The following is a 7,211-nucleotide window of genomic DNA, read 5'->3' as shown; positions in this document are numbered from 1 at the left end:
TGACGTACAAGAACAAGAGGTGCTTCGTCCTAGTGGGAGGGTTGTTAGACAACCAGATAGGTGATTGGTTTGGGTATGTCTTTAGACATAACCACTGATAACCAAGATCCTGATCCCTTAATCTACAATAAAGCACTCCAAGATAGAAATGTAATATCTTGGAAAAAGGCAATGAATTCTGAGACGAAATCTATGGATTCCAATCAGATCTGAGAGCTTGTCGAGCCACCCAATGGTGTAAAACCCATTGGATGCAAGTGGGTCTATAAAATGGATGTCAAGATAGCTTTCCTTAATGGAAGTCTTGAGGAAACCATCTATATGGAGCAATCAGAAGGATTCATTGAAAAAGGTCGAGAGCATCTTGTTTTGTACAAGAAATTTGATGGAAACATAGTGGTAATTCTTGTGCTTTATGTAGATGACATCTTACTCATTGGAAACAATGTGAAAGTGTTGACAGACATAAGGATATGGTTATCCAAACTATTTGATATGAAGAACTTGGGAGAAGCGAGTCACGTCTTTGGGATCAAAATTATAAGAGATCGCAAGAAAAGGTTGTTGTGCTTATCTCAGGCTACCTATATTGATACTGTGTTGACTCATTCTAACATGCAAAACTCCAAGAAAGGTTTTTGCCTTTCAGGCATGGAGTTCTTCTATCAAAGGATATGTGTCCCAAGACACCAAAAGAGATAGATGACATGAAGGCGCTTCCTTATGCTTCGGCTGTAGGAAGCTTAATGTACGCCATGCTATGCACGAGGTTAGACATCTGCTTTACCGTTGGCATGGTTAGTAAATATCAGAAGAACCCAGGACAAGAGCACTGAACTGCAGTAAAACATATACATCAGTACCTAAAAAGGACTAAGGATTATATGGTAGTATACCATGTAGATAGTTTGGTTCCCTTAAGGTATACAGTCTACACTATCGTGAACTCCTAAAAGTATTTCCATGAATGAAGAATGGTAAACGTCCACACTATCGTGGCTTACTACTTCTCGGTGTGGAGGATGCTAAAAGGTCAGATAAGGACAAGAGTAAGTCTACCTCAGGTTGTGTGTTTACCTTGTGAGGTGGAGCCATAGTATGGAGGAGTGTCAAGCAGAAATGCTTGTCTGACTCCACCATGGAAGCTGAATATGTGGCAGCCATTGAGGCAGCCAAAGAATCAATTTTGGGTCCGGAACTTCTTGTAAGCAAGTAAACACATTGAGCGCAAGTACCACCTAGAAAAGAGGAGATGTTTATGTTACCAAGATAGAATCAGAAGATAACCTAGCTGACCCCTTGACAGGCATGTTGAGGAAATGGGAATCAGATGTTTGGCATCATAGCTTTAAGTATAAGTGGGAGATTTGTTAGTAGTATACTAAAAAGCAATGCTTTGAGTATAAGTGGGAGATTAATAGGGTTATATACTAAAAGCATTACTTTTGTATTAACTCTAATTCTTTATATTTTGAATGAGAATCATATGGGCAAATGTTATGCATATTATATATGTTATTAGTTATATGCATGTGTCTAATACTTTATGTTGTAGATGATATGGTGTGAACACACAGAAGATCATATCATCAATACCTTATAAAGTATAAGTAATAGTTCACAACCTAGATGGATTTGGACAAACCATTAGTACGGTTGTAGTATAATCTGGTATTAGTCTATCTTGACTATAGGATTACACTAGTACACTATGTGTGTATCGAACAAGACCAAGTGAGGTTGTTTCTCCTTATACTGACTATATAAGAGAACAAACGCCTCTGTTATTATGGATGCTTGTCCTCCTAATCTGGATATAATAATGGGCACTTACATGCATTGTACATTGCTTTAAATCATCAATAAGTGAGATTCATTTGTGAATCAACAAACTCAATGGATTGGGTAATGACATTGTATGTAAGGTGTGCTGTTGATTATAGAAGGAATCCGTGTCCCGCAAGAAGTCGGGTTGATGATGTCCCCTTGAGGAGCTCAAAAAGATTGTCATGTAAACCCTGCAGGTGGATTTATTCCGACATGACAATGAGGTTGAGTGGTACTACTCAAGGACATAAGAAGTTGATTAATGTAGTTGTCAGTAACTTGACTTAATCAATGGACATTCGATATCTTAAACACGGGGAGATCAACGAGCATATAATATGGAACCCATAAACGCTGACATGTAATTTGGGATTAGGGCGGTAGTGCAATAATGGCCTTTAGTGGAATAAGCCATTCGTTGGCGGACTTGGGTCGTGTGTTCGGAGCGAACATGGGAAGCCCAAGCCCGTCAGGAGGCCCATCCCTAATTTCTCCTCATGGTCCCTGCTGTAGCCTATAAATAGAATACTCTTTCTCTCTGGCCAAAATTCACTATTCACTGGTTCTGAAAAAGAGGCAAGAAAAGTAGATCTGAATTCGTTTCTAATCTTGAGAGAAAGAAGGGGGTTGGTAGATCGTTGTCCACACAACGTCCAATCTATTCTAAAGGAATACAATAGAAGATCAAGAGGTTGACTTTGGATTTCATAACGCTTGGATTCTCAGAGTTATCTAAACTGATTCTCAAAGGTATGTTTTCCAATCACAAATCGTGGACACCCATTAATTCCGCTGCGCATGGTGTTCGCGGTCTGTAGAAATAGTCATTCTGAAATAACGGTTCCTACAATATAATCTTCCCATACACGATGGGATATTATGATCAACAAGGAAACTTACTTCTTATAAGATATGGTCTAGATTCAGACTTCCATAAGGAGAGGAATCCTAATAGAAAGGCAGAGTCTAAATATGGAAGGGAAATCACAAGCGGTGAGGACAGTCCTAACCCTAGGACTCTCGTAGCTTTTCCTATATAAACCATTGGGATTCGCTCTTAGGAAGTACGCAAAATAGGGTTTGATTCTCTTAAATAAAGAAGGAGATACGTAGGCAGCCGCTAGACGGTTCAACCTTGAACTCACAATTATCTCATCCCTTCTCTACTCAGTCAAAACTTCTAGATCACAAGGCACAGAGGAAGATAAGGGGATACTCGAAAAAACCACTAAACTCACCATCAACATCAGAAGGACGAACGTCCAACGCATCACCCAACACACGAAGGTGGTGATCAGCCCAGCCTTCGTCACTCTGCTTCCCCTCAACAAAGACAATCGGAAAGTTCTTATATCTGGTCATTAGGTAGTAGTAGGATTGGTCTCGAATACGCCGGACCTCAGAAAAGTATCCAAACACCCAACGATTCAAAACAAATCCATGCCTTTTGGCCAGTATGACAGAGTACATGACAGTTATGTAGAACAGAGGTGCTGCTTGACCAAGAGCAAGATTGAAGTGAATCAGACACTCTCTTAACAGTGGGTGGAGGGGAAGAGTGAGTCTGGCCTTAAGTTACCCAATGGCGATAAGCGCCACTTCTTTATAGGCCAGCTCATCTGACAACCTCCCTTACTCTAAACCGATATCATCAGGGATGTGAAATTTCTCTCGGATCAGTTCTAGGGAGGAAAGATCTCCACAGTTTACAAGTGACTAGTTGGGATTCATGATCGAAAAAGAAAGAAAGTTTCAAGTTTTGGTTAAACCCTAAACGGGATCAAAAGGTTCAGTATACAGGGAAAAAGTAGCAGAAGAGATAATTAGGGTTCTCTCACCAGATCCTTTATATACAGATAAGATGGATGGTTACGATTAGCCCAATCATTGTGTCTTTTCAGGATGGAACTGCCATCATTACCTTTTTGGGAAATGGCGTGTCTGTTCGAGCCATCTTTTCAGAGCCTTAATTAGTTGAGTATGTAAGTAGTTCCAACAACTGTTTTGGAAAAAGATTCTCGCACCAAAAGCAGTGTCGCTCCAAGCGCCGACGTGCTAGATGGCACGAGAGGGGGCATCTGTAAGGGGGATTTCCCATCAATGGATAGATGACATGTATATGGGAAATAACCTAAGACTATAGATGTCCAAAATAAGATGAGGACCATCGGATCAGTTCTGTGAATAAGTAAGCTCGTGCTTAGCACGACTATTTAGTGGACATGTGCCAGGCACGTGACTGACCGCCTCTAAACATAACAGTTCTCCAAGTCGTTAGGAACTAATATGGACAGTTCCTGAATAGAAAGAAACTGAAGAGGGAGATCTTTGATGATCAGGAAGCAATCGTAATGACATATCTTAAGAGTTACCTTTTAAATATAATCTTCTCATATACGATGGGACATTATGATCAATAAGAAAACTTGCCCCTAACAAGATGTGGTCTAGATTCAGACTTCCATAAGAAGAGGATTCCTAATAGGAAGGCAGAGTCCAAAGATGGAAGGGAACTCACAAGCGGTGAGGTTCGCCCTAACCCTAAGACTCTAAAAGCTATTCCTATATAAACCATAGGGATTCACTCTTAGGAACTATGCAAAATAGGGTTTGATTCTCCTAAATAAACAAGGAGATACATAGAACACTTTTGCAAAGGTTCAACCCCCCCGAACTCACAATCATCTCATCCCTTCTCTACTCAGTAAAAACTTCTAGATCACAAGGCACAGAGGAAGATCAGGGGATACCCGAAAATTCCCCTACAGTCGATGTACATGAATGGGAAATACAAGAACAGTGAGGGTGGATGGTCAAGTTACAAGAGATCAACTGTATGGACTGCCCGGTATACAGTGCTACGAGAAATGGATACTCATCAATGATGGATCAGCGGGTAGGGTGATAACATCAACATATGGAGGGACAACTGGATTGGAGACAAGATTATTGGAAATTATATCCAATGTAAGAAAGCCTTGGAGATATTTAAATCTCCTTTTAGTGCTTACATTCAAGGAAATCAATGGATGTTCTCTGATCTTATGAAGCAGATTCTCACTACTTTAGGGGGTGGACATTACTCAACTGCAACATTATGATCTAGCTAGAGAGGATAGTAGAGTATGGAGGCAATCTACCAATGGAATCTTTTATGTAGGATCGACATATGAAGCTATAAGAAAAGAGGGAAAATGTACTGTCATTGACTAAATTTCTTTGATCTGCAAAGGTGTTGCCAAGAACCTTGGGGACGGGATGGAAAATTCTACATGGTGTTATGCATATAGACGACAAGTTGAGGGGTAAGAATGTTAAAGTGGTGTCAAGATGTTGCATTTGTATCTCGGCTGAAGAAACTGAAGATCACATCCTTTTAGACTGTAGCTTTGCGCAGAGATGTTAGCAGCTCATTGCCAACCATATGTACCACCAGATCAAGATCATAAACAAAGAAGATATGTTTACAAAATGCAAAAATGAGAGCCCACTTCTACAGGATCTAGGGAGGGCAGCTTCCGTTACTTTCTTAGTTGCAATATGGAAGAACAAAAATGGTTTCCTATATAGCAACAAGAAGTTTAGCATCATTGCAACCATGTTCCAGGTATAGGTAGTAGTTCGAAGAGCCTTCGACAGATCAAAGAAACATATGCAAAACTCTAGTCACGGCTTGGAAGTTCTACACTCATGGAAATTACCACCCAAATTGAGGAAAACACCACAAATCTTTGAGTGTTATTGCGCATCACCTCCAATCAATGTGGTCAAAGTAAATGCAGATGGCTGCTCAATAGAGTTTAGGTAACCCGGGTAACTCAGGATGGGGCACTCTACTCAGAGACAGTATTGGCAACGTTATTGGGGGCATACATAGGAGGTTTGGGCATTGCCACGAACTTCATTACTGAGAGTTTTGCGATTGTTGATGGCATCTCCAAAGCAGTGGAACTGGGATGGAATCAGACTCCACTGCGGCAGTTGCTTCTATTCAAAATGACCATGTCCATTAGAGTTTAAGCTTACCTGATTGGATCATAGTGACAAGCAATGCCGACCCTTGGGACAGTCCACACAAGTCCAAACGTTTGTTGGTTGGGGTCCCTAAACGTTTGGCCCAAAATAGGGCCCCACCTATGCCAATCCAAATATTTGTATAGTGTTTCATTATATTTTTTAATCAAATTACCCGCTACATTTAGGTCCAAGATAAGCCTTTTATCAACCTACCCCACTTAAGGCCCACTTTAACTTTAATTTTTTCTTTTTTACTTTCTACTAACTATTAATTTAAAAAAACTAAATATAAGTAAGCAAGGTGGTTCTAACCAACAACCCTAAGGAAATATATAACATCACACCAATTTGACAAGCTAACTTGTAGTGTACATTATTATTTTATAATTTTTCGCTTCTTGTTGTATTTTCTAATTTTTAGTTGAGTTTTATACTATTTTAACATGGCAAAAATACATCATTTTCTCCTTTAAAATAGTAGTGATTTTTTTTCTTTTTTACATAGGCCCATTTTAGGAACTCGCCTAGGTCCCCTTGAAACTCAAGGCCATCCCTGGTGACAAGTTCTTGGCCGTGAGGCCAATTTTAGGACATACACTTATTCCCAAAAAGCGGCCAACTTGACCAAATGAGAGAAGAAATGGTGGGTCAGCAGACCAACTTTCTTGCGTATAATAGAGGACATGAACACTACCTACTATAGATTTGTAAACTGATTTCAGTATCTAATGTGGTAGTGATAAATATCAATCCTATCTATTAATTGTACTATGTAACTTTTTTTATTAATTAATTATCCTTAGCAAAAAAAAAAAATGTATCTCTTCTTGGTCATTTTTTTGACGGTTTTTGCCCCAATAAAAATTTAAACTCAAACACACAAAACTATAAGCTACACAAGATGGTATTTAAAATTTGGGATAGGGGTAAATATGTAATTGAGGTTGAGTGAGTTATCACATCACATCTAACTTTATTAAGTGACAGTTTTGCTCCCATTAAAAATGTTAAACTCCAACAATAAAGTGTACAAAATATGGCAATCAAATTTTGAGGGAGGGGTAAAACTGTAAATGATTGAGTGAGTTATCACCATCCCACTTTTCGTCCTTCATGGTTTCATACTTCATAGTGGGTCCATATAATAAGATGTGTTTGGCACGTGCATCAGACTAGTTTAGACCATTGTCACCAAATACGGGTTTAAAACGCGTTTAAAACCCGAGATATTGCCAAGGCGTCTGGTTCCAGTTTAAAACCGGGTTTTTCAACAAAATGCGCGTTTTAAACGTTTTTTAAACCCGCTTTTAAACGATTTAAACCCGCTTTTAAACGCTTTTTAAACCCGCTTTTAAACGATTTAAACC

This window comes from Coptis chinensis, chromosome 4 (genome assembly GCF_015680905.1).
Source record: "Coptis chinensis isolate HL-2020 chromosome 4, ASM1568090v1, whole genome shotgun sequence".
NCBI lineage: Eukaryota > Viridiplantae > Streptophyta > Magnoliopsida > Ranunculales > Ranunculaceae > Coptis > Coptis chinensis.
The sequence above is the reverse complement of the archived record's forward strand: the minus strand, read 5'-3'. Positions refer to the sequence as shown.